This window comes from Lepus europaeus, chromosome 7 (assembly GCF_033115175.1).
Source record: "Lepus europaeus isolate LE1 chromosome 7, mLepTim1.pri, whole genome shotgun sequence".
NCBI classification, from domain to species: Eukaryota; Metazoa; Chordata; class Mammalia; order Lagomorpha; family Leporidae; genus Lepus; species Lepus europaeus.
In genome coordinates this window covers 48,006,126-48,031,701 of record NC_084833.1, presented here as the reverse complement: position 1 = coordinate 48,031,701, position 25,576 = coordinate 48,006,126, and the positions used below count along the sequence as shown (strand labels likewise).

Genomic DNA, 25,576 nt, shown 5'->3' with positions numbered 1-25,576 from the left:
CCCAGAATATGCTAGCTAGTTCAGTCCTAGATTCACTTGTTCATCAATTTCTTTCTTTGTTAACTATTCACCGTAGGCCTACTGTGTTCCAGGACTGTGGTAGGTGCTGAGGTTTAGCTGGATGTGAGATGATTTCCTAGGAGCTTGCACCACCCAGTGTCCTACCTGCAGGGCCCAGATCCTCTTTCTGTTGTAGTTAACACTTCCAGACTAGTGTCATCAGATACGTGTTCATAGATTTTCCTCATGATATCATATTCTGCTGCATCCCATCATAAAATTTATGACAAATTGCCGGCGCCGCGGCTCACTAGGCTAATCCTCCGCCTTGTGGCGCCGGCACACCGGGTTCTAGTCCCAGTCGGGGTACCGATCCTGTCCCAGTTGCCCCTCTTCCAGGCCAGCTCTCTGCTGTGGCTAGGGAGTGCAGTGGAGGATGGCCCAAGTCCTTGGGTCTTGCACCCCATGGGAGACCAGGAGAAGCACCTGGCTCCTGCCATCGGAACAGCGCGGTGCGCCGGCCGCAGCGCGCCTACCGCGGCGGCCATTGGAGGGTGAACCAACGGCAAAAGGAAGACCTTTCTCTCTGTCTCTCTCTCTCACTGTCCACTCTGCCTGTCAAAAAAAAAAAAAAATTTTATGACAAATTTTATTACATAATCATATGTCCCTTACTGGCCCCACACTACAATCTTGAATAGGACTTTTTAAAACATTTATTTTCTTTTTATTCAAAAGGCAGAGAGAGACAGAGATCTTCCTTCTGCTGGCTTACTCTCCAAATACCCACAACAGCTGGAGCTGGACCAAGCTGAAACCAGGAGCCAGAAACTCCATCAGGGTCTCCCTTGCGGGTGGGAGGGATCCAAGTACTTGACTCCTCATCTACTGCCTACCAGGGTGAGTACCAGCAGAAAGCTGCATTGGAAGCAGGGGAGCCTGAACTCATATCAGGTACTCTGACCTGGGATGCAGGCATCTTAACCACTGGGTCAAACACCCACCACAGACCTAGGAGATTTCTATACCTGCTTATAACTCTTCATCCAACAAATATCTGTTAATGTCTTTAGATTGCCAGGATTTGGAGACATGAAAATGCTGTCTTTAAGTAACTCATAATCTTTAATTCCACCAAAGGCGATGGATAATTTTTTTAAAAAAATCTACTACAGTGTGAGAAATTCTATAATAAATTTATTTTCAAAGTTCTATCAAAGCCCAATGGAGTTGTTTCTTTCTTTCTTTTTTTTTTTTCTTTTTTCTTTTTTTTTCTGATAGGCAGAGTTAGACAGTGAGAGGGAGAGACAGAGAGAAAGGTCTTCCTTCTGTTGGTTCATCCCCCAATGGTTCCTACAGCCAGTGCGCTGCACTGATCCAAAGCCAGGAGCCAGGTGCTTATCCTGGTCTCCCATGCGGATGCAGGGCCCAAGGATTTGGGCCATCCTCCATTGCCTTCCCGGGCCACAGCAGAGAGCTGGCCTGGAAGAGGGGCAACTGGGACAGAATCTGGCACCCTGACCGGGACTAGAACCCGGGGTGCCAGCGCTGTAGGCGAAAGATTAGCCTAGTGAGCCATGGTGCCAGCCTGGAGTTGTTTCTTAATGCTAGGAAAGTATGGGTGAAGGAAGTGATTTCTCCACTGTCTTGAAGAATAACTAGGAGTTTAGTGAAAAAGATAGACATGCTAAGAAATGGTCTGAGCCCAGGCATGTGGGTCATAAAGGAAACAGGATGTGTCAAGGTCAAATACCCACAGTGGGTGATGCAGTGATCCTTTGGTTTTTGTTTTTCTAAGATTTATTTATTTATTTGAAAGGCTGAGGGCCAGCACCGTGGCTCACTTGGCTAATCCTCTGCCTGTGGCATTGGCATCCCATATGGGCGCCGGGTTCTAGTCCTGGTTGCTCCTCTTCCAGTCCAGCTCTCTACTGTGGCCCAGGAGGGCAGTGGAGGATGGCCCAAGTCCTTGGGCCCTGCACCTGCATGGGAGACCAGGAGGAAGCACCTGGCTCCTGGCTTCGGATTGGCATAGCTCCGGCTGTAGCGGCCATTTGAGGGGGATGAAACAACGGAAGGAAGACTTTTCTCTCTGTCTTTCTCTCATTGTGTAACTCTATCTGTCAAATAAAAAAAAAAAAAAAAAAGAAAGAAAGAAAAGAAAGGCGGAGTTACAGAAAGAGGGAGAGATGGAGACAGAGAGATCTTCCATCTATTAGTTTACTCCCCAAATGGCCACAATGGGTGGAGCTGGGCCAAGCTGAAGGAGCCAGGAGTTTCTTTTGGGTCTCCCATGTGGGTGCATGGGCCCAAGCACTTAGGCCATCCTCCATTGCTTTCCCAGGCACATTAGCAGGGAGCTGGATTGGAAGAGGAACAGCTGGGACTTGTACTGGTGTCCATATGGGATGCCTGCACTGCAGGCAGCAGCTTTACCTGCTATGCCACAGCACTGGCCGCCTAATGCTGTGGTTGGTTTGGAGACATCATGGTTTCTAGTACTTGGGGGTAACTCAATTTGTTTTAAATCTGACCCAAGGGAGATTTAACACCAAACATATAAAGAGAATTATGCCAATTTTGATTAATTTTCTTGGACAGTATTTTATGAATCAAATTCTTTCAAATCAGTTTAATTCTTTGGTTAATGCATAGACTGCAAATCTCTCAAATACACTGTAGGGGCAGTAAAACTCTACCTCCATCCGCTTAGGGTCCTGGCTGGGCCAGATAATTAATTTGACATAGGAGAGATTAATAGGAGAATTATAGATTTATTTAATGCAAATTTTATGCAGCATGGGAGTCCACCTAAGGAAATGAAGACCCTGTTGGAATCCCCTGAAAAGCAGAGTGATACAGAGAGACAGAGAGTGGTGTGATACAGTTGAATTGGACAAAGAGTAGTAAGCTGAAAATGTGGTAAGGAAAAGGGGGTTGAACTGGGACAATTTATTGGGTAGAGTAATGACTAGGAAGGTAAGGGTTAGATTAACAAGGTTGGTTTGTATACAGTGTTCTTGTCCTCAATGACATGAATATTGCTTTAAAATGAGAACATCTTTCACAGGAATTTTGTTTCCTGCTTTTTTTTTTTTTTTTTTTTTTTTTGACAGGTAGAGTTACAGACAGTGAGAGAGAGACAGAGAGAAAGGTCTTCCTTCCGTTGGTTCACTGCCCTAATGGCCGCTACGGCCGGCGCTGCGCCGATTTGAAGCCAAGACCCGGTGTCTCCTCTTGGTCTCCCATGTAGGTGCAGGGACCCAAGCACTTGGGCCACAGCAGAGAGCTGGACTGGAAGAGGAGCAACTGGAACTAGTACCCAGCGCCCCAATTGGGACTAGAACCCGGGGTGCCAGCGCTGCCGGCGGAAGATTAGCCAAGTGAGCCACGGCGCCAGCCATGTTTCCTGCTTTTAAGAACCAGGATGAAGGTCAGAGTGATCTTCCTGAACCTATTGGGCTTAATTTTTTTTTTTTTTTAAATCTAAGTGCCCTTTACCTAAAAATAGTCATACGCGACTGGTGCTGCGGCTCAATAGGCTAATCCTTTGCCTGCAGTGCCGCACACTGGGTTCTAGTCCCGGTCGGGGCGCCAGATTCTGTCCCGGTTGCTCCTCTCCCAGTCCAGCTCTCTGCTGTGGCCCAGGAGTGCAGTGGAGGATGGCCCATGTCCTTGGGCACTGCATACGCATGGGAGACCAGGAGAAGCACCTGGCTCCTGGCTTCGGATCAGCACGGTGCTACGGCTGCAGCGGCCATTGAGGGTGAACCAATGGAAAAGGAAGACCTTTCTCTCTGTCTCTCTCACTGTCCACTCTGCCTGTCAAAAAAAAAAAAAAAAAAAAAAAAAAAAAAAAAAAGCCATATGCCAGACCAATGGATTTTGGCGCCTTCAACATAACAGAGGCAAAATGCTCTAAGAGATCCGAGTATCAGATCAGAATATTCTTGGGGTTAAAATGGCAGGAAAGATGAAGGATAGAATTAAAAGAGAGAGAATGATCCTGCGGGGGAAGCAGGACACACAGCAGACTCATAGAATGGCAAATGCCCAAAACAGCACTCCTGCCTCAGAATCAACCCTTGGGACATTCGGATCTGGCTAAAAGGTCCATGAGAGTCTCACAGGCATGGGAAGCCATGACACGGTGGCAAAAAACAATCTAAATGAAAGACCCTGGTGAACAAGACCCCAGCAGAAGGAACAGGCCATCAAGGAGAGAGGTGCCTTTCTCTGAAGGGAGGAAGGAACCTCCACTGTGATACGGCCTTGACTAAACAAGTTCAGAGTCGGTGAACTCAAGGGGCTTCCATAGCCTAGACAGCTCATAGCAAGAGTCTCGGGTGATTGCTGACGTCACAAATAAGAGTGCCAATTGTTAAATCAACAACGGGAGTCACTGGGTACATGCTCCCCTCGTGGGATCTCTGTCCTTAATGTGTTTTACTATGAAACTTAAAAACACTACTAGTGGAACAATACCCTATACCTTGTGCGGTGTGTGAATGCAGCCTGTTGAAATCCTTGCTTAGTATATACTAAGTTGATCTTCAGTATATGAAGGTAATTGAAAATGAAACTCGATAAAGTGCGGGATGGGAGAGGGAGAGGGGAGGGCCACGGGAGGGAGGGAGGTTGGGGGGGGGGGGAAGCCACAACAATACAAAAGTTGCACTTTGTAAATTCACATTTATGAAATAAAAAATAAAAAAAGTATTAGCTATCTAAAAAAAATGGCAGGATATAAATATCCAGCTGCTTCTGTTTCTGTCACAATGGATTTTCAAAGGTCTGCATACTTCTGTCATACATCACCTTTTCCTCCCGAGACACATTTCCCAACAGTGACTCACCTCTGTTATACAGAATTCCCCACACCAGTGTCACAAATGCCTATAAGTGCTAGGCAGACAGTATGAGTAAAGGTGGCTCAGTGAGGACTGTGGTGAACCTAGGCTATCTGCCTTGTCCAAAGAAGGAAGCTGTTTGCTACAGCCTGCAGGTGCCACGTAAGAACACAGGCCAAGGGGTGTCAGAACTCAAGCTTTCTCAAAAGAAGCCAGAAATCCTGGTTTTTATTATGGAAATTCCAAATTTGGCAAATAATTGGGGGAAAAAACATGCAACATCTCTTATGCAGGCCAACAGAATCTCTTTATGGGCCATATTCTATCCTGGGCAGCAATCTGAGATCTTTGGCCTAGAACTTTGATACTTTTCTATGTTATCATACATGAAGGAATGAGTGACTGTTGCATCTCTTTATGACATCAGTGGTTACTGATTTCCCAAATATGAACCCTGCCCTCCTGTTGTGCACCACCTACTGGTGATTCCAGAGCCTGTCCATCTGTTAGGATGTCAAGTTTTTTCCTAATTGAGTTTGTGGCTCCTGGCTTCAGCCTGACCCAGCCCTGGCTGCTGCAGGCATTTGGGGAGTGAACCAGTGGATGTAAAACCTCTCTCTCTTTCTCTCTGCCTTCCAAGTAAATACAAATAATAAATAATTCTTAAACGATTTCAAGATTCACTCCTCTACTTGTGATATCATGAACTATAGTAACAATCTTCTCCACTCTTGAAGGTTGCTTGGCCACACCCTTTATGATAGCATGAATTGCTCTAACACCTCGGAATGACAACTCATTTCTTCATCCTATTGAAATCCTGTGCATATCATCTCTTTGTATCATCTCCCAGTGATATCAACCTCATTCCAGAACTGGGGTGGGGAGTGGAAAGATACAATCTACATAGCACCACACACAAAAGGATGAAGTGGGGGCTGGCATTGTAGCATAATGGGTTAAACCACTACCTGAATGCCAGCATCCCATATGTGTACTGGTTCAAGTCCCGGCTGCTCCACTTCCAATCCAGCTCCCTGCTAACGTGCCTGGGAAATCCACCGAGAATGGCTCAAGTCCTTGGAGCACTGAACCCACATGGGAGACCCGGATGAAGCTCCTGGCTCTTGGCTCCTGGCTTTGGCCTGGCCCAGCCTCAGCCACTGCGGCCCATTTAGGGCATGGACCAGCAGATGGAAGATCTCTGTATCTCTCCCTCCCTCTCTGTAACTCTGCCTTTCAAATTAAATAAATAAATATTTTGAAAAAAAAGAAAAGAAAATGTCTGCATAAAAGCTTTTAGAAGGGTCATACAAGGGCAGGTTTTGTGTTGCAGTGGGCTAAGTTGCTGCTTGGGATGCCTGCCTATTGTATTGGAGTACCTGGAATTAAGTCCCACCTCTGGTTCCAATCCAGTTTCCTGCTAATGAACATGGGAGGTCACAGATGATGGCTAGCGTGCTTGAGTCCCTGCCACCATTTCAGGAGACCTAGATGGAGTTCCTGGCTCCTGGCTTCACCTGGTATAGTCCTCATTGTTGCAGGTATTTGGAGGGTAAACCAGCTGATATAATCTCTCTCTCTCTCTCACTCTCTCTCCCTCTGCCTTTCCAATGAATGAATCTAATAAAAAGAAGAAAAAGAAAGATAGTGTTTTCAAGTAGTGCTGTTTTAAAGGATTGCCTGACCTCTGGTGAGTGGTTCATAGAGGGCCAAAATGGGAATAGGACATTCATTTGGAGGCTATTTGTAGTTTTCCATGGAGAAATGATGATGATTTAGACATGGTGGGGGTGGATAAAGAGGTATAGTTTATGTATTTTGAAAGTAGAACTTGCTTCTCTGTCCTTAATGTGCTATACACTGTGATTTAATGCTATAACTGGTACTCCAACAGTATTTTTCACTTTGTGTTGCTATGTGAGGGCAAACTGTTGAAATCTTTACTTTATATATACTAAACTGATTTTCTGTATATAAAGAGAATTGAAAATGAATCTTGATGTGAACGGAAGGGAAGAGAGTGGGAAAGGGGAGGGTTGAGGGTGGGAGGGAAGTTATGGGGGGGGGGGAGCTATTGTAATCCATAAGCTATACTTTGGAAATTTATATTCATTAAATAAAAGATAAAAAAAAAAAAGAAAGTAGAACTTGCTGATTGATTAGATATGCAGGAAAACAAAGAATCAGAATTGGCTCACCTGGTTTTAGCTTGAGCAACCCGTTTATTTACTAGATGAGAAGGATAGAGAGTGGTGAGTAGGTTGTCTGGGAAGCAGGTGTTTGAACAGTGTTAGGAGTACAAAAGGCTTATCAGGGAATAATAGCTGTGACAGGAAACGTGGCACAAGCATAATTGTGCAGGGGCAGCCCTCAGACAATGACACACACTGGACAACATCTCTGCTGGCCTAGCACGGAGCTCCAGAGCAAAAATTGCCAGTTAAAGTTTTCTGTTGCACTACACCCAGGATTATCACCTGGCCTAAGGCGAACATGGCTTAAGTAGGCCACCCCCTGAGGAGAGGGTGACTGGCTGTGAAGCTGAGGTAGACCTGAGACAGGTGACAGCCGGAGGCTGTCAGTTAACTGCACTGCTCACAGCTGGGCAGCCAGGTCTGTCTTCAAGTGGAAGCTGAGTAGATTTCCATGTTTCCTGCAGGGAATAACAGGCAGAAAAGATTAAGAATTTAGTTTTAGACAAGAGGGGTGCTGATAGTTAACTGAATCATATATATTCATTAAAGGAGTACTATGCTTTTACCATAGGCCATCCAAATGGAAACGTAGATAGTTGCAGGCAGTCTAAATTTCATTAAGAGATGTTTGGGCCAGAGATGTTTGAGTATTAGCATATACACGGTATTTAAGATCATGGACTGCCTGGCATTATGAAATGAGACACAAGATGTTTCTAAACCTAGAGAAGAATCACTCCTCTAGAGATTCTCTGGAAGCAATTTAGGTTGTCACATTGACTGCTGGGACCAAGGAACATCCCTGGCATTTGATGGGCAGGGTCTAGGTATGTAAAACCTTCTGCCCAATAAAGAGATGTCTTTTTTTTTTTTTTAATTTTATTTTTTTTGACAGGCAGAGTGGATAGTGAGAGAGAGAGACAGAGAGAAAGGTCTTCCTTTTTGCCATTGGTTCACCCTCCAATGGCCACTGCGGCCGGCGCATCGCGCTGATCCGAAGCCAGGAGCCAGGTGCTTCTCCTGGTCTCCCATGCGGGTGCAGGGCCCAAGCACTTGGGCCATCCTCCACTGCCTTCCCGGGCCATAGCAGAGAGCTGGCCTGGAAGAGGGGCAACCAGGATAGAACCCGGCGCCCCAACCGGGACTAGAACCTGGTGTACTAAAGGTGCCCCTGTGATAAGCTGGCTGTAGACGGAGAGGACGTTTCAAAGCCAACCCTTCAGGCATTCCATCTTGGGTAATGGCAAAGAAGCTGGAAAGGAGACTGGAAAGGAGTATCCAGGAAGGTAAACAGAGAGCTAGACGGTGTCAGGTGTCAAGAGAGGAGAGTGTTTCCAGGAGGGAGAAGTTAACAGCAACCAAAGCTGCTGAAAATTTGAGTATGATGAGGACAGAAGCTTCTCCACTCACAAGTGGCCATGGCAAGAACAATCTCACAAGAATGGTGGATATTGAGGCCAGACTGGCATAAAGTGAGAGTAAAAAAGTGTGAGCAAGGAGACAAAGGAACTTTATGAACAAATTTGAATAATTAGCAGGGCAGCAATTTGGAGGATGATTTGGGGTCAAGGAAAATATTTTATTCCTCACCTTACATTAGGAAATGTTTTAAGCATATAGCAAACTTGGAAAGAATTTTGCAGTAAAATCACTAAATTTGGCAACATTTTACTCTACTTGTTTTACCACATGTCTTTATCCACCAGGAAGGAATTTTTAAAGATGGAAGACACTGTAGCATGTTTGTACATAAGCCTGAAATGTGATTCCATAGCCAGGGAAAGATCAACCGTTCGAGAAAGATAGGAAATAAAGGAATGAAGTCGCTAAGAGGTGAGGGAGTAGAATTTAAGGCAGAGGCAGTGGGACTGCCTATTGGTGTTATGGAGAAGAAAGAGTGAAATAAGTAGAGAAATATGTAAGTTTATGGATTTGATATTGGGAAAACGTGGCAAACACAGTGTCATTGTCTAACTAACAGCTAGGCTCTCTTCTTTGTTGACAGAACCCAACGTTTGGTGTGGGGGCAGCAATGGGCCCAGAGGGAGGGGATTAATCATGATTGATCTAAGCCAACATGACTGCTTTTGCCTCCTTTGCCAGATATTAACTTTCCTACCATACCTGTAGCTAAGAGAATGGTTGCATAATATATTTCTAGTCAATGAAACTTGAAGGGTGTTTACTGGGTCTGGGATGGTTGTGTTTTGGGGGAGTTTCTGTGAAAACTTTTTCTTTACTGACAAAAGGAGATTGAACTCCTCACATAAAAGGTCATCCTCTTTTTTCACCTTCTTCTCCCATCTCCTACCCTATGTATTTCCTGTTCTAAAAAAGCAAATTTATTTTATTTGAAAGGTAGACACAAACATACACACACAAACACAATTTCCACCTGATGGTTCACTTCCCCATGGCTGCAACAGCCAGCACTAGGTCATGCTGAAGTCAGTAGTCCAGAACTCCACCCAGGTCTCCCACATGGGTGGCCAAGGACCCAAGTACTTGAGCCATCATCTGCTACTTCCTGTGATGCATATCAGCAGGAAGCTGAGTGGGAAGTAGAAGAGTTGGTACACAAACCAGGCTCTGCAATATGGGATGTGGGCAACCCAAGCAGCAACTTAACTGCAGTGCTAAACCCACATCCCTATTTCATATATATTTTTTAAAAAATTTATGTATTTATTTGAGAGATAGACAGTAAAAGAAAGAGAGTTAGACAGAGTGCTCCTACTTTCTGGTTTACTAATCAAATACTGGCAGCAAGCATGATTGGGCTGGGCTGAAGCCAGGAACCAGAAAGAGCCATGTGGGTTGCAGGACCCCAATTACTTGAGCCATTACTGCTGCCTCTCAGGGTCTGCATTAGCAAGAAGCTGAAATCATATGCCCAAAGCTAGGGATCAAACCCAGGTACTGTGATATGGGACAGGGACATCTTAACTGCTTGGGACTCCATTATCCCATATTGGAATGACTGAGTTCAAGTCCTTGCTCTGCTCCCAATTCCAGCTTTCTTCTGATGTAGACTCTGGGAGATGGCAGGTAATGGTTCAAGTAGTTGAGTCCCTACCACTCACATGGGAGACCTGGACTGAGTTCCTGACTCCTAGCTTCAGCCTTAGCCCAGCCTGAGCTGTTGTGTGCATATGGGGAGTAAACTAGTAGATGGGAGATCTTTCTGTATCTCTCTCTGTGTCCTCTGACTTTCAACAAAAAAATATGGAATGGATTAGAGAATGGGATAAAGGTGAAAAATTTTTGCACTGAGGATACTGCAAATATGATTATGGTGAATTATCGAGACCAGGAGTTAGTAACTTTTTTCCAAGCCACATAGTCTCTGTCTTAGCTACTGAACTCTGCCACTGTGGCACAAAACAGCCAGAGACAACACATAAAGCGTGTGACTGTTGAATGTGGCTGTGTTCCAATAAAACTACCTGCAAAAACAAGTAATGGATTGATTTGCCCCAAAGGCCATTGTTTGCTGATCTTAATGAATCTTAAGTTTTGACTACCATGTAGAGTTTATCACTGAGTGTTCTAGTTTCTGACTAGTTACTGTCTATTCCTCCTTCTTCCCTCTTAGCAACATAATGAAGAACTTGCTTCGCTAACTAATCGGCCAGTTGATATTCTGTAGGATCCTGGAAGAGGAAGTGAGAAGGGAATAAATTGAAGTATTAAAAAGGTTAGAATTTCCTTAACATCATTTCCACTCCCGCCCCCACCTTGAGATTAATATAGGGCAGAGTTCACATCAGCTGATTCTCTGGTGTTGTGTTCCTTTTATTCAATCCTAGCCTCCAGCAAACTCATTCTGAGTTTCTCAGCTGAACCAAAGGAAATCAAAGAATTTTCTTGGAATCAAGGAAACCAAGGAATCAATTGCTTAAACTAAGTTGAGCAATAACCTCTTTTTTTTTTTTTTTTTCTTTGACAGGCAGAGTGGACAGTGAGAGAGAGAGAGACAGAGAGAAAGGTCTTCCTTTTGCCGTTGGTTCACCCTCCAATGGCCGCCGTGGTAGGCGCGCCGCGCTGATCCGATGGCAGGAGCCAGGTACTTATCCTGGTCTCCCATGGGGTGCAGGGCCCAAGGACCTGGGCCATCCTCCACTGCACTCCCTGGCCACAGCAGAAAGCCGGCCTGGAAGAGGGGCAACCGGGACAGGATTGGTGCCCCGACCGGGACTAGAACCCGGTGTGCCGGCGCCGCAAGGTGGAAGATTAGCCTAGTGAGCCGCGGCGCCGGCCGAGCAATAACCTCTTGAAGGCAGTGGCAGTGGCAATCAGACAAGGTTTCCATGGGAACGGGGTGGACTTGGGGGGGAGGGGAGGGAAATAAAATCTGTTAAACATCTTCTCTCTGGCTCCTTGTACACATCATCTGAACCTATACATTACTTATGATCACAGGTTACAGATGGAGCAACTGAGACACACTATCCACCCTCAATACTGTATTAAACATGAAGGGCAGGCATCTAGCTTTGCAGTTAAAGCACAGGTTAAGATGCCTGTGTCCCATACTGGAGTACCTGGGTTCAATTTCCAGCCCTGGCTCAAGAGTCCAGCTTCCTGGCAATAAACACATGGGAGGCAGCAGATGATGGCTCAAGTAGGTGGGTCCTTACCACTCACATGGAGGACCTGGATGGACTGGGTTCCTGGCACCCAGCTCAGGCCCCAGCTCTGGGAGCTGTTTTTCTGCCTGCCTCTTAAAAAAAAAAAAAAAAGTTAATGAGCCATGCACCCTCTGCTTTACAAATATAAATTCATTTAATCTTCAACAACCCTATGAGGTGGGAATTATGATTGCCTCCGTTTTACAGATAGAGAAACCATGTGATGGAGACAGGTTTAGTAGCTTGTTGGAGGATGTTGGCTATTATGGGTGGAGCTGGGTTTTTAATCCAAGCAGAACAGCTTCATTGTCCACGCTCTTAAGCATGGTGTGTCACCACTCAGAAAGATTCCCTCATTCAATACTTGTTGGACAATGACTCTGCCAGAAAACGCACCAGCCTAGAGTTAGGTAACTAACTCAAGACCAGACACAGATCATAAGCTGTAAAGCCAGGGATGGAACTCAATTCTGCTTGGAAACCCTGTGTTCTTTCTCTGTGCGATGCACTGACTATATTTTCCTACTCTCCTTACCCTGGGAAGTTCTCTGTCAGCACTAACTTCCCCAAGTTCTGGGTTTTACTTCAGTAAAGTGATATTTCTTTGCAAGTCTCTAGGGAGATAGCATATTTCTAGATCTTACTATCAACATTCCTCTTTTTCTGTACCATTAAACGGTCTGGCCTTTATTAGTATATCAGCTGCTGTTCTGTTGTATATGCACATGACTTTCTGAAATAATTTCCTTCTAATCATGGATCTTGCTGTTTCATTACCATTTGCCCTGGCTTCCTTGTCTCTCCCCGCCCCGACCCCTGGATATTGCTGAGAATAATGTCATCATCTCAGTCACCACCAAAGTGTTCATTATCCTGTTCATTTTATTTATTGTATTGTTGCCCTAGTTCAATCTTTTCATTTTTCCAGGTTTTATTCATCGCCATTGGATTTCTAGGAATAACTCAGATAGATTGTTATCAGATCTCTGAAGGTCAACCCTTAAAGGGTCTATCCCACATTTTTTTATTCTTTTAAAAGATTTATTTATTTATTTGAAATTCAGAGTTACACACAGAGAAGAGAGGCAGACAGAAAGAGAGAAAGAGAGAGAGAGAGAGAGGTCTTCCATCTGATGGTTCACTCCCCAACTGGCCACAATGGCTGGAGCTGTGCCTATCTGAAGCCAGGAGCCAGGAGCTTCTTCCGGATCTCCAACATGGGTACAGGGGCCCAAGGACTTGGGCCATCTTCTGCTGCTTTCCCAGGCCATAGTAGAGAGCTGGATGGGAAGTGGAGCAGCCGGGTCTTGAACTGGCGCCTATATGGGATGCCGGCACTTCAGGCCAGGGTGTTGACGAGCTGTGCCACAGCACCGGCTCCCTATCCCAAATTTAAATGCCCAATTCAGGCACTTTGTGTTGTCCCCTATACTAGATTACAGGTAATAAAAATGTGCAAGAGGGGCTGGCATTGTGGCACAGGAGGTTAAGCCACTGCCTGTGATGCTGGCATCCCATACTAGAGTGTTGGTTCCAGTCCTAGCTGCTCTGTTTTGGATCCAGCTCCCTGCTAATGCACCCCCAGGAAGACAGTGGAAGATGGCTCAAGCACTTGGGCCCTGAAACTCGTGTGCAAATGTGGATGGAGTTCCAGACTCTTGGCTTAAGCCTGGCCTAGTTCTGGCTATGGGGGTCATTTGGGGAGTGAACCAGTGGGATGGAAGATCTATTTTTCTCTCTCTGTTCCTCTGTCACACTGCCTTTCAAATAAATACACTTTTTTTTTTTTTAAATGTGCAAGATAGTTGTTACCTTCAATGTTTACAGTCTAGTATTTTCTGCAGTGTTGGAATGTGGTATCATCTGATTTGACACTTTAACAAGGGTTACTAATGATACTAATATTTCCTATGTTTTTCTTTTCTTTTTTTTTAAGATGTATATATTTTTTGAAACTCCAAGTAACAAACAGAAAGAAAGAAATATCTTCCTTCTGTTGTTCACTCCCCAGATGGCCACAATGACCAAGGCTGGGCCAGGCTAAACCAGGAGCCATGAGCTTCTTCCAGGCCTCACACATGGGTGCAGGGGCCCAAGGACTTGAGCCACCCTCTGCTGCTTTCCCAGACACATTAGCAGGGAGTTGGATCAGAAGTAGAGTAGCCAGGACTTGAACTGGCACCCATATGGGATGCCAGCACTGTAGCTGGCAACTTTATTCACTGTGCCACAACACCAGCCCCTTTTCTGTTTTTCAATTTAGTGCTCCTACACCCTAATCTCCAGAATGTCTTTTCTTCTCTCAAGTACCTTTACTCTTTAATCTCTCCCTTGGGGCCGGCACCGCAGCTCACTAGGCTAATCCTCCGCTGCGATGCCAGCACACCGGTCCTAGTCCTAGTTGGGGCGCCGGATTCTGTTCCGGTTGCTCCTCTTCCAGTCTAGCTCTCTGCTGTGGCCCGGGAGGGCAGTGGAGGATGGCCCAAGTGCTTGGGCCCTGCACCCTCATGGGAGACCAGGAGAAGCACCTGGTTTTGGCTTTGGATCAGCATGGTGTGCTGGCTGCAGCGTGCTGGCCACAGCGGCCACTGGGGGGTGAACCAATGGAAAAAGGAAGAGCTTTCTCTCTGTCTCTCTCTCTCACTGTCCACTCTGCCTGTCAAAAAAAAAAAAAAAAAAAAAAAAAAAAAAAAAAAAAAAAAACAACTCCATCAGAACTGCTTATGACTATTTTTCTTACATTTCCTTCTGCCATTAACCCTTCAGTGGAGGCAGAGCCAAAGCGTCTGGTCTGACTTTCACAATGATGGTAAGATAAGCAGGGACAGATTTTGACTTAAAGACTGTGGACAAGTGTCCTCTTCTGAACCTCAAAATGGCACTTGGAGTTGCTGGCCCAAGTCTGTGGATGAGAGATGTTTTAAGAATGACGATAACTGGTCTTGGAAGCCAGAAACTTGACTTAGAGTTCTAGCTCAACCACTAACTTGAGCATGGCTAGCACGTATTGAATACTTACAATGTATCTGTCAATTTCCCATCAATTTGGTCTACTGTAGAAGGATACTATAGCATCCCCATTTTTAGGCAAAGAAACAAAAGCACACTTGTCCCAAGCCATGGAATCAAGAGCAAGTAGAGTCCAGTTTGGCAAGAAAGGCAGTCTTACCCCAACGTGGGTACCAGTAGCCACTGGCCTGTGTTACTTCCTGATGACAGAATCTTCCATTCTAGCTCACTTCTGAGTCCATGAGTAAAGCACCATGGTTCAACCAACTGTGGTATGAAAACGCTTGAAAGGAAAATTGTGTCTGTACTAAACATGTATTAACTTTCCCCTTGTTGTTTAGTATAAACAATATAACAAATATCGACATAGCATTCATGGTGTTTTCAGTATCATAAGCAACTTAGAGATGATTTAAAGTATCCTAGAAGTATCCAGGAGGGATATGTAAACCCTAGGCCAATTTATATAAGGGATTAGAGCATCTCTAATGTTGGAACAAGGGGTCTTGGACCCAAACCCTCATGGATACCAGACACTGGGCTGAACTCACACACTAGGAGCAGGTTCTTTACTGTTTTTTGTTTGTTTGTTATTTCATCTCATCTTTACTAACCACCCAAAAGTAGAAAAAAAAAAAAAAAAAAAGGCTTTTTTTTTTTTTTTCCAGGTGAAAAAAGCTACAGCTCAGAGAGATGCTATTAAGTGGTCGACTCAGGCTTTGAGCCTGCCCAGAGCTCCAGAAGGGTCTGCGAGCCTTGAGCCCCACACATCGATGCGCCTCAGTTTCCCTGTCTTCCACGTGAGGACTTTGGAGATGTGTCTGCAGATGGGTGCCAGGGGTAGGGAAATGCGACCAGGACCCAGGCACCGAGGGCCCAACAAGACGGGGGTGGGGTGCGGTTGCCAGGGCGCGTGATTCCCGCCAAAGAGGAGGTCCAGGTGTTGGAACGGCGCGAGGCCTGTGGGCGGGAAAGGGCTCGATCGTCCCTCTCTGACCGCGGGGGCGCAGCCGGCGCCGGCCAGATGTCTGGAAGGAGGCCATCCCAGGGGTTCTGTTCGAGTCTCGGGACCGCATCTCACTCGCCCAAGTCCTGCTCCACAGGCTTCTCCAGGAAAGACCGGGAAGGAAGAGGCGCGGCCTAGCAGCCCGCGCCGCAGAGCGCCACGTCCTTCTTGGCTCAGCCTTCCCCAGGCTCCCTCGCGTTCGCACCCCGCACCGCCCACCTCTCGGCTCGTCGGCGGGGCAGCCTGTCTGCCCCTGCCAATCGGCGGCCTCCGCGATCCCGAGTCGGACCAATCCGCGGCGGCAGGGGGTGGGGCCTGTCGCCATGGCAGCGAGGGGCGGGGGCGCGCGCTGTCGGCGGCGGGCCGGGGGCTGGAGGGACAGGTCTGTGTGCTGGAGGCATTCGGCGGGCGGAGTCTCGCACGCCGATACCCGACAAGGTAAGGCCGGTGGCCTGGCGGCGGGTGCCGATGGGCGAGGTTGGGGGCCGGGGCGGCTCTGGAAACAAGGCTCAGGTCTTTCCTGCCCTGCCAGGGCAGTGAGGATGGCTGGGGCTGCATAGAGGGCGGGCGCCGGGAAGGGGGTCTCTCGGCTCCCTTCTGAGGCACGGGGTCCCCTCCTCCGCCCCACTGGCTGCAGGGTATCCTGGGTTTCTTCGGGGTCGTTGAGGGAGGCGGGCTCCTGGCGGCTACGGGGCGAGGGTAGGTGCAGGACCGTGACCCGGGCGGGGTCCAGCTTGATGCTGGCAGGTCGCTGGGCGAGGGAGGCGCCCCCTGGTGAGGAGGGTGCACCCACCCGTGCGGGGCTGATGCTCAGCACCCCCAGCGCGGCGGGGCGCAGCTAGGCCCGGGGATCCCGCCTCTCTGCCGCTGCTGTTCAGCCTGGGAGCCCTGACACTTAGGAGAAAGTTCGTGCCGGCGCGGTCGATTTCCCCCTAAGTGGCAAACGAGGCGCAATATGAGCACTTTCAGTTTTAGGGGATGAGAAAATGTTACTTCCTGGTTGCACCTGCTAGATGTTAACTCAGTGAGCAAATGTGGTTATTGCGGTTGGTGGCGGCAACGGCCTCAGAAGGCAATTATTTTACATCAGAGGAGCGGGAAGAGGAGAGAGAGAGAAATAACTGGGGAGGGAGAGGATGAGCATGACTATGAAGTAGTATTCTGATTTGGGCGAGACAGACCCTCTTGAAATCCTCAGTGTCCACTGAACTCCTGAACTGCATAGTGAACGTTTTACACAACTGAATGAGTGCTGCCTTCCAAGCCTTTTATTTACGCTCCGTCAAATCCGTGGATGAGTGTGAACACTAAGTGATACAGTATCTTGGTTAAAACAGGAAAGACATGCAAATGTTTCTGATAGTCAATTTTGTTGAAGGAGATTGTGGCCTTTTCTTAGAGGAAAGCTTAAGGGATTGTTGAAGCAACCGCTTGAAGGAGCTAACTGAAAGCCGTGTGACAAGGGGTACAACAGATCTGCACCGGATAACATGTAGCTTTTTGTTTTTAAGGATTTGTTTAAACCATTTGTTACTTAAGGCCTTCCCTTGTGGTTTCTGTTAAATCATTGGATTCTGGTGATATCCACATGCTGGCTCTTGTCCCGTAGACCTTGTCTGAGGATTCACCCTGATTTAAGCTGAGAGTAAGTTCTTGTTGTACACAAGTTCCAAATGTCGGGCAAACATTTTCCCAGATGCTCTTCAGTTAACAGGGTCAACAATTAAAATAAAATCATGGAAATTTAGAATTTTAGAAATAAAATCTCAAATGAGGTGAACGTGGAAACTTCTGTTTCTCATCTTGATCTCCAGACTGTTCCTTACCTGGACTTACTGTCTCGTGTAAGTCAGAAATTCATTTCCTGGCCGGCGCCGTGGCTCAATAGGCTAATCCTCCGCCTTACGGCACCGGCACACCGGGTTCTAGTCCCTGTCGGGGCTCTGGCTTCTGTCCCAGTTTCCCCTCTTCCAGGCCAGCTCTCTGCTATGGCCCAGGAAGGCAGTGGAGGATGGCCCAAGTGCTTGGGCCCTGCACCCGCATGGGAGACCAGGAGAAGCATCTGGCTCCTGGCTTCGGATCAGCGTGGATCAGCGCGATGTGCCGGCCGCAGCAGCCATTGGAGGGTGAACCAATGGAAGGAAGACCTTTTTCTCTGTCTCTCTCTCTCTCACTATCCACTCTGCCTGTCCAAAAAAAAAAAAAAGAAAGAAAGAAAAAGAAAAGAAATTCATTTCCATTTCATGTGGTTACTCTTACTCTGCACTTAAGTTTATCTTCCAATGGTTAAGACCCATTGGGTTTCCCTTCTCTGTTCTCTCAAGATACTTGTTGTTCATATCATACATTCTACATATACCTTTTCAGCATGCTTTTGTGCCAAGTTGGTTTGTGCTTCAGCTGAAATGAAATGCACAATTAAGGAAATTAGGGCACTTTGAAAAACACTAATTAATTTTGAGCTCTGATATAGAGTGTCAGTATCATGATCAATTCCATTGTTTTTTTTTTTTTAATTTATTTATTTTGTGTGAAAGGCAGAGTTACAGAGAGGCAGAGAGAGAGAGAGAGAGAGAGAGAGAGAGAGAGAGAGAGGTCTTCCATCCAATGGTTCACTTTCCAGATAGCCACAACAGCTGGAGCTGTGCCAATCCAAAGCCAGGAGTCAGGAGCTTCTTCTGGGTCTCCCACATGGGTGCAGGGGCCCAAGGACTTGGGCCATCTTCTACTGCTTTCCCAGGCCATAGCAGAGAGCTGGATCAGAAGTAGAGCAGCCAGGACTCAAACCAGTGCCCATATGGGATGTCAGCACTGCAGGCTGTGGCCTTACACACTATGCCACAGTGCCGGCCCTTGTATTTGTTTTTGAATATGTTGTGTATCTCTGTAGATACACCAAATTCATTGTATGTTATTTAGAAAATTTTGTATTAAAATTGCTTCCTATCTTCTAAGGACCCTCTTGACGATTGGGGTGTACAAAATATGCCTTTGAGTATTAGTTACCTGGAGGAGTCAAATGTAGGATTTTATAGTGTAATTGATAGTAATCCTTAGGGTAGATACTGTGATTAATTGAGTTGACTCTACTTGATGTGCTAAATGTTTAGCTTTTCTAAACAACTGAAGTCTAGGAAGGGAAAATTTGCTGTTTTTGTGTTTAATATGTGAAATTAGTTATAGGCTCTAAGAAACAGGCTTCTGACAATTTCAAATAATTTGTTCAAGGAAAAACCTCAATCATTTAAATTTTTTTTTTTAATTTTTAAAAATATTTTCTTTACTTATTTGAGAGGTAGAGTTACAGAGAGATGGAGAGACAGAGAGAAAGGTCTTCCACCTGCTAGTTCACTCCCAAATGGCCTCAATGGCCAGAACTGAGCTGATCTAAAGCCAGGAGCTAGGAGCCTCCTCTGGGTCTTCCACGTGGGTGCAGGGGCCCAAGGACTTGGATAATTCTCCACTACTTTCCCAGGAGCATCAGCAGGGAGCTGGATTGGAAGTAGAGCTGCTGGACCTGAACTGGTGCCCATATGGGATGCCAGTATAGCAGGTGGAGGCTTAGCCTACTATGCCACAGCGCCGGCGCCACTTTTAATGCTTTTCAATATGAAATTTACATAACTACAATATGGTGAAATAGAATTTCATGACTAGATCCAACCCTGGTTCTGACAAATGATCTTGGCTAAGTCAGTTAATTTCCTTATGTTTTTCAAACTTTCTGTAAAAGTAGAGACTGAAGCAGATTACCTTTGGGAATATTGCTGGTCTCAGAATTCTCCAATTCTAAAATTCTAAAGCAATCTAATGGAAATTGAGATAGCAGTCACATGCTTTTATCTTTGCCAGAGGTCTTTAAAAAAATTTTTTTTTCAAGATTTATTTATTTGAAAGGTAGAGTTACAGAGAGAGAGGTGAGATCCTCCATCTGATGGTTCACTCCCCAAATGACCCCAATGTCTGAAGCTGTGCCAATATGAAACCAGGAGCCAGGAGCTTCTTCTCAGATGGCAGCTTACTTGCTACATCACAGCACTGGTCCTGTGTTCCTGTCTTGTTGGAAGTGTTTACTTCAATGACCTCCAGCTTCACCAGGGCTTTGGCCATGGTGATGATCAGAGGAGAGCTCCAGTGAAAGTTTTCAAAACTGATCTTACTTTTTAAGATCTAAACCTTGGATGTCTCCAGAACATTTTTTTCATATATGTTTGTGTCTGTATACATATATGCATATATATATATGTTTGTATATATTTACATATGTGTACATATATTTCATTTTCAAGATAAGAAGGACATTGATATTTCTGAGTATACTGTACTAGTTACTTGATGTTCATTCTTATTTCCTTCCCATCAACAAACCTATGAAGAAGCATTAGTTCAAATTTTAGGGATAGGAGAAATTAAATGGGAGAATCTGCACCTGATTTTGTTTTAATCACGCTGGGTTAACAAAAGTCATATACCTTTCCAAAATGTAATATGCACGTGATCACTCTTCTATATAGATTTCATGTTAAAAACATTATCCAAAAGATAAATATGTAAGTTTTTAAAATTTCAAAATACTATTTGTTTGTTTTTTTTTTTTTTTGGACAGGCAGAGTGGACAGTGAGAGAGAGAGACAGAGAGAAAGGTCTTCTTTTTCCATTGGTTCACCCCTCAATGGCTGCTGCAGCTGGCGTGCTGCGGCCGGTGCACTGTGCTTATCCGAAGCCAGGAGCCAGGTGCTTCTTCCTGATCTCCCATATGGGTGCAGGTGCTCAAGAACCTGGTGCATCTTCCACTGCTTTCCCAGGCCACAGCAGGGAGCCGTATCAGAAGAGGAGCAGTCGGGCCTAGAACTGGCGCCCACATGGGATACCAGTGCTGCAGGTGGAGGATTAACCTACTGTGCCATGGTGCCGGTTCTCCACCCCCAAGTACTTTTAACAGCCAGGGCTGGGCCAGAACGAAGCCAGGAGCCTGAAACTCCATCTGGGTCTCCCTCATGGGTGGCAGGGCCCCTAGCACTTGAGCCTTCACCTGCTGCCTCCCGGCGTGTGCATTCACAGGAAGGCATTGGGAGGGGAACGGAGACTCAAATCCAGGGACTCCAATACAGGATGTGAACTTCCCAAGTGGCAACTTAACTGCTGTGTCAAATGCCTGCCCCTGGAAATACTTTATTTTCTACTTTATTTATAGATTTCTTAGAAAAAATTGATTATGTTCATTAATGAGTTTGCATATAAGCTAGTTGTCTTGTATTTTATAGTTAGGAGGTGGGGTTTCAAAAAAGATTTTGATACATTTTGTCTTACCACTGATTTCTATGTCAGACTGGAACCAAGATGAATTTTTTAAGTGGTGGTAAGAGTAAAGAAAGATGCTAGTTAAAGATTTAACAGGAAAGGTTACCCTATATTTTGAAGTCTTATTGCTGATAAAGATAAGCCTTTAATTATGAATTCTTCTGGGTTATTTAAGAGGACTACGTATGATAAAACTTGGTTATAATAAATCAGTCTTTGTTCTCGTCCTTGATTCTGTTTATTTCAGAAATATCTCTCTCCTCCCCTCTGAAGTATAATATAATTTAGTCTATTTCCACATCATAAAAATGTGGTGCTGTTTCTTTACATGCTATGTGACGAATACTTGCGCTGTCATGTCTACTAAGGCTACATTTATTTTTGTATGTGTCTTACTATTTTGTTATATTTAGAACGTGCTAAGAGTCAGTTTCTGGGGAACAAACATTGGACGAGGAACCAAGACCCTCCTCTTCACTAAATTGATGTTGTGTCAGTCATCTTACCTCTCCTGATCTCAGTTGCTTCATCTGTAAAAGGAAATACAAATTCTGTACCTGTCTGAAGGTAAGAGCCCGGTTCAGAATTGCATTTGTTTGGGGAAGAAAGCCAACAAACAAGCTATTACCACCAGTAACAATAAAACATAAAAAGGAAAAAAGCAAAAACCAGACGTAATGCTTGTTTAAACACATATTATTTATTTTTTCATGTAAAGAGTTCTTGAAGTGGGCAGCCCAGGACAGGTGTACTGGCTTCATGAGGTCATCAGAGACCTAAGCTGCTTCCTGTTCTCTGATCTGCTGTCCCTAAGATGTGGCCCTGGTCCTCATAGTCCAAGCTAGCTGCCAGAACCCTAACCGTCACAGCCACATTGCAAGCAGCAAAACAAAAACAAAGAAGGGTGTAACCTGTCCTATTAAGGAGACTTCCTGAACCAAAGCTCTGGCTACAAGGGAACGGGGAAATGTGGCTGGATGCATGATTGCCCCAAAAAAGCTAGAGCTTTTGTTCCTGAGGAGGAAGGGAAGATTTGGATTGGCAGGCATAGAGAAGACTCTTACAATACGGACCTCTTTCTCTGTCGTCTCCGAGATCGCACGCTATGATAACCACTTATGGAAGCTTCAGTAATTTGCCATAGCAGAGCTTTAAGTCTGATCATTGCTTACAGAAGAAAATCACCTTTGTGTAATATATCATGTTTCTGTTTTTATTTTTATCCCATGATTCATTACAGAAGTCTTTCTCTGTCATTTGAGGATTTGGCCTGGTTTTGTAAAAAAATTACCCATAAATGCACCGTAGATGTTTGTTGTGCACTTGATGGTTGTGTTAAAAAGAGCTAGCATTTATTGAGCCCTATGCTAAAAGCAAGGCACTAAAATGACAGAAATAAGCTATCCCAAAGGTATCACATAAGAAATCATTAGGAAATAAAGTTATATTGGAAAGTATGAGATATATTTAATTTTTGTGTGGTCACAAGAGGTACACTTTTACCTTCTTGCTACTTAAAAGTAGTTTTTAATCACTTAACTGCTACAAGCCCTAGGTTACTTTATTTAGGCACACCAATGTTTTATTTCCTTATAGACAGTTCTTTGTAAATCTTACATTTCTCATGCAAAAGTGTTCAGGTGTCATTGTTTCTGTAGAAAAAGAGAAGAAAATGAACTGAAATAGCTTTGAGAAAAAGAAACTGAAATTCAGGGGCTGGAAACTGAAATGGGGAAGAATATTGAAGATTTTGTTATTCCTTTAAAATATTTTTAAAGGAGATAAGGAGCAAATTAAGATCTTATTTCAACAAAATATATTTGAATTGCTGGAAGATTTTGCATGTTTTTCCTGTTATGTAGGTATAAAATATAGTAATTGATTTATTTTTTTTTAAGATTTATTTATTTATTTGAAAGTCAGAGCTACACAGAAAGAGGAGAGGCAGAGAGAGAGAGAGAGAGGTCTTCCATCTGCTTGTTCACTTCCCAATTGGCTGCAACAGCCGGAGCTGCGCCGATCCGAAGCCAGGAGCCAGGAGCTTCCTCTGGGTCTCCCACACGGATGCAGGGACCCAAGAACCTGGACCATCCTCCACTGCTTTCCCAGGCCACAGCAGAGAGCTGGATTGGAAGTGGAGCAGCTGGGTCTCAAACCGGCGCCCATATGGGATGCCGGCGCTTCAGGCCAGGGCATTAACCCACTGCATCACAGAGCCAGCCCCACAGTAATTGATTTATTTTCATTTCATTTTTCCTTCCATCTAGAATTATTGACTCCAAATTAAAAAAAAAGAATCAGGAGCCTTTTGACTATAGAACACCCTAATTTTGTTTCCAAGAGACAGTTAACAGGGGCTGGCTTTGTGGTGGAGCATGTTAAGTCTCCGCCTGCAACATGGGCATCACATATGGGTGTTGGGTTCCAGACCCGGCTGCTCTACTTCCGATCCAGCTCCCTGCTAATGTGCCTGGGAAAGCAGTGGAGAATGACCTAAGTCTTCGGGCCCCTGCACTCACATGGGAGACCCAGATGAAGCTTCTGGTTCCTGGATTCAGCCTGCCGCAGCTCCAGTCATTGCAGCCACTGTGGAAGTGAACCAGTGCACGGAAGATCTCTTTGTCTCTCTTTCTGACTCTCCTCCTCTTTCTACAACTCTGCCTTTCAAATAAATAAATAAAAGAGACAGTTAATATTCTAAGTCAGCTGACTGGACATGTCTATTTGCTGAATATCATTTCAATAACTTTTAATTTTTTTCAGTGAACAGAAATCATGCTGTGTCTTGTTCTGTAAGCAGCTCTCTTCACGTTGCAGTTGCTTATTGAATAACCTGCCTTCTGCACTAGATTGAAACACTCTGAGGGTAGGAAGCACTTCTCTCTCACTCTCTTTTGTCTTCTTGTATTCTGTTAGGTGCATAGTAAGTCTCTTTACATAAATTTTAAATGTTCAACGAATACGTCTGTATGGGAGATTAAAGAATGCATACTTAAATTCAACCTTAAACTAAAGAGAAAGAAGAGCAAGAGGAAAGGTTTGAGGGAAGGAGAAAAAGGCTGTGAGGGAGGAACAGAGAACTGTTCACAGGGAAAGAGAGGCAGACTAGTTTCAGTTTTCTGCAGTCTTTTTAAAAGATCATTTTTTTATTTATTTGAGAGGCAGAGTGACAGAGAGAGGGACACACACATACACACACAGAGCGAGAATGAAAGAGAGAAATCTTCCATCTGTTTACTCTCGAATGGCTGCAACAGCTAGGGCTGGGCCAGACCAAAGCCAGGAGTGAAGAGCTCCATCCGGGTCTCCTATGTGGGTGGCAGAATCCCAGGTGCTTGGACAGTCTTCTCCCACCTTCTGGTGCATTTGTAGTGAGCTGGATCAGAAGCAAAGCAGCTGGGACACTGGCATCACAAGCAGTGGGTTAATCCACTGCAGCACAATGCTGGCCCCAAGTTTTGTATTCCTTTCATCCTTTTTCCTATGACTGTTTTAAAAAGTGTTCATATTTGAGGCCGGCGCCATGGCTTAACAGGCTAATCCTCTGCCTTGCGGCGCTGGCACACTGGGTTCTAGTCCCGGTTGGGGCACCGGATTCTATCCCGGTTGCCCCTCTTCCAGGACAGCTCTCTGCTATGGCCCGGGAAGGCAGTGGAGGATGGCCCAAGTGCTTGGGCCCTGCACCCGCATGGGAGACCAGGAGAAGCACCTGGCTCCTGGCTTCGGATCAGCACGATGCACCGGCTGCAGCGGCCATTGGAGGGTGAACCAGCGGCAAAAAGGAAGACCTTTCTCTCTGTCTCTCTCTCTCACTGTCCACTCTGCCTGTCCAAAAAATAAATAAATAAATAAAAAATAAAAAATAAAAAAAAAAGTGTTCATATTTGAGAGACAGAGAGAAAGAGAATTCCCATCCGTTGGTTCATTCCTCAAATACCCACAACATCCTTCCCCCTCCTGACTCAATCCAGGTCTCCCAAGTGGGTGGCAGGAACCTAATCTCTGTGCCATCACCATTGCCTCCCAGGGTCTGCATTAACTGGAAGCTGGAGTCAGGAGTGGAGCCGGTGGCAAACCCAGGAGGTCTCACTTGAGATAGGGAGTCAACTACTGGACCAAACGCCTGCTCCAACCGTTGTTTTTAGCCAGTTTTGGGATATCTTGCCCCACCGTCAGACTAGGAAACTGTCACACGCACAAACACACACACACACACACACCACCACCACCACCACCACCAGCAAGAGCAACAAGTGAATGTGATATGGATAACTACTGATAGGAATCAGTAGCTAGGAAATTAGCTGCTGTGAATGGATAGGAATTTTGATTTGGCAAGACAGAGGGAAGGAGATAAGCTTCCTTTTAGGACTTGGAAATTGAGGGAAATTATTTTATACCTACTGAATACTAAGAGCAGCTCATGAACCCTGCTTAGTTTGTCGCTTTGGCTGAGGTTCCGATGTATTTGGGCTCAGGGTTTCCATGTGTCTTCAGGTTGCCTGCTTTAGGATTTCTTTCTCTTTTTAAAGATTTATTTGTTTATGTATTTGAAAGGCAGAGTAACAGAGAGGGAGGTAG

At 45.4% G+C, this 25,576-nt stretch overlaps 1 protein-coding gene across 6 annotated transcripts in view; it reads left to right on the top strand.

Annotated features, from left to right (window-relative positions):
• The first annotated feature begins 16,029 nt into the window (after positions 1–16,029).
• NUCB2 (nucleobindin 2) overlaps positions 16,030–25,576 on the top strand; it is a 56,100-nt gene continuing 46,553 nt past the window's right edge. For 4 of the 6 annotated variants that reach the window (XR_009866374.1, XR_009866373.1, XM_062196420.1 and 1 more), the window contains exons 1-2: positions 16,030–16,132; positions 21,409–21,562. The gene's annotated coding sequence lies outside the window, so the exon portion shown is untranslated. Of the gene's footprint in view, positions 16,133–17,233; positions 17,340–21,408; positions 21,563–25,576 lie in introns of all 6 variants that reach the window. The other 2 variants (XM_062196421.1, XM_062196422.1) reach the window with 2 other exon arrangements.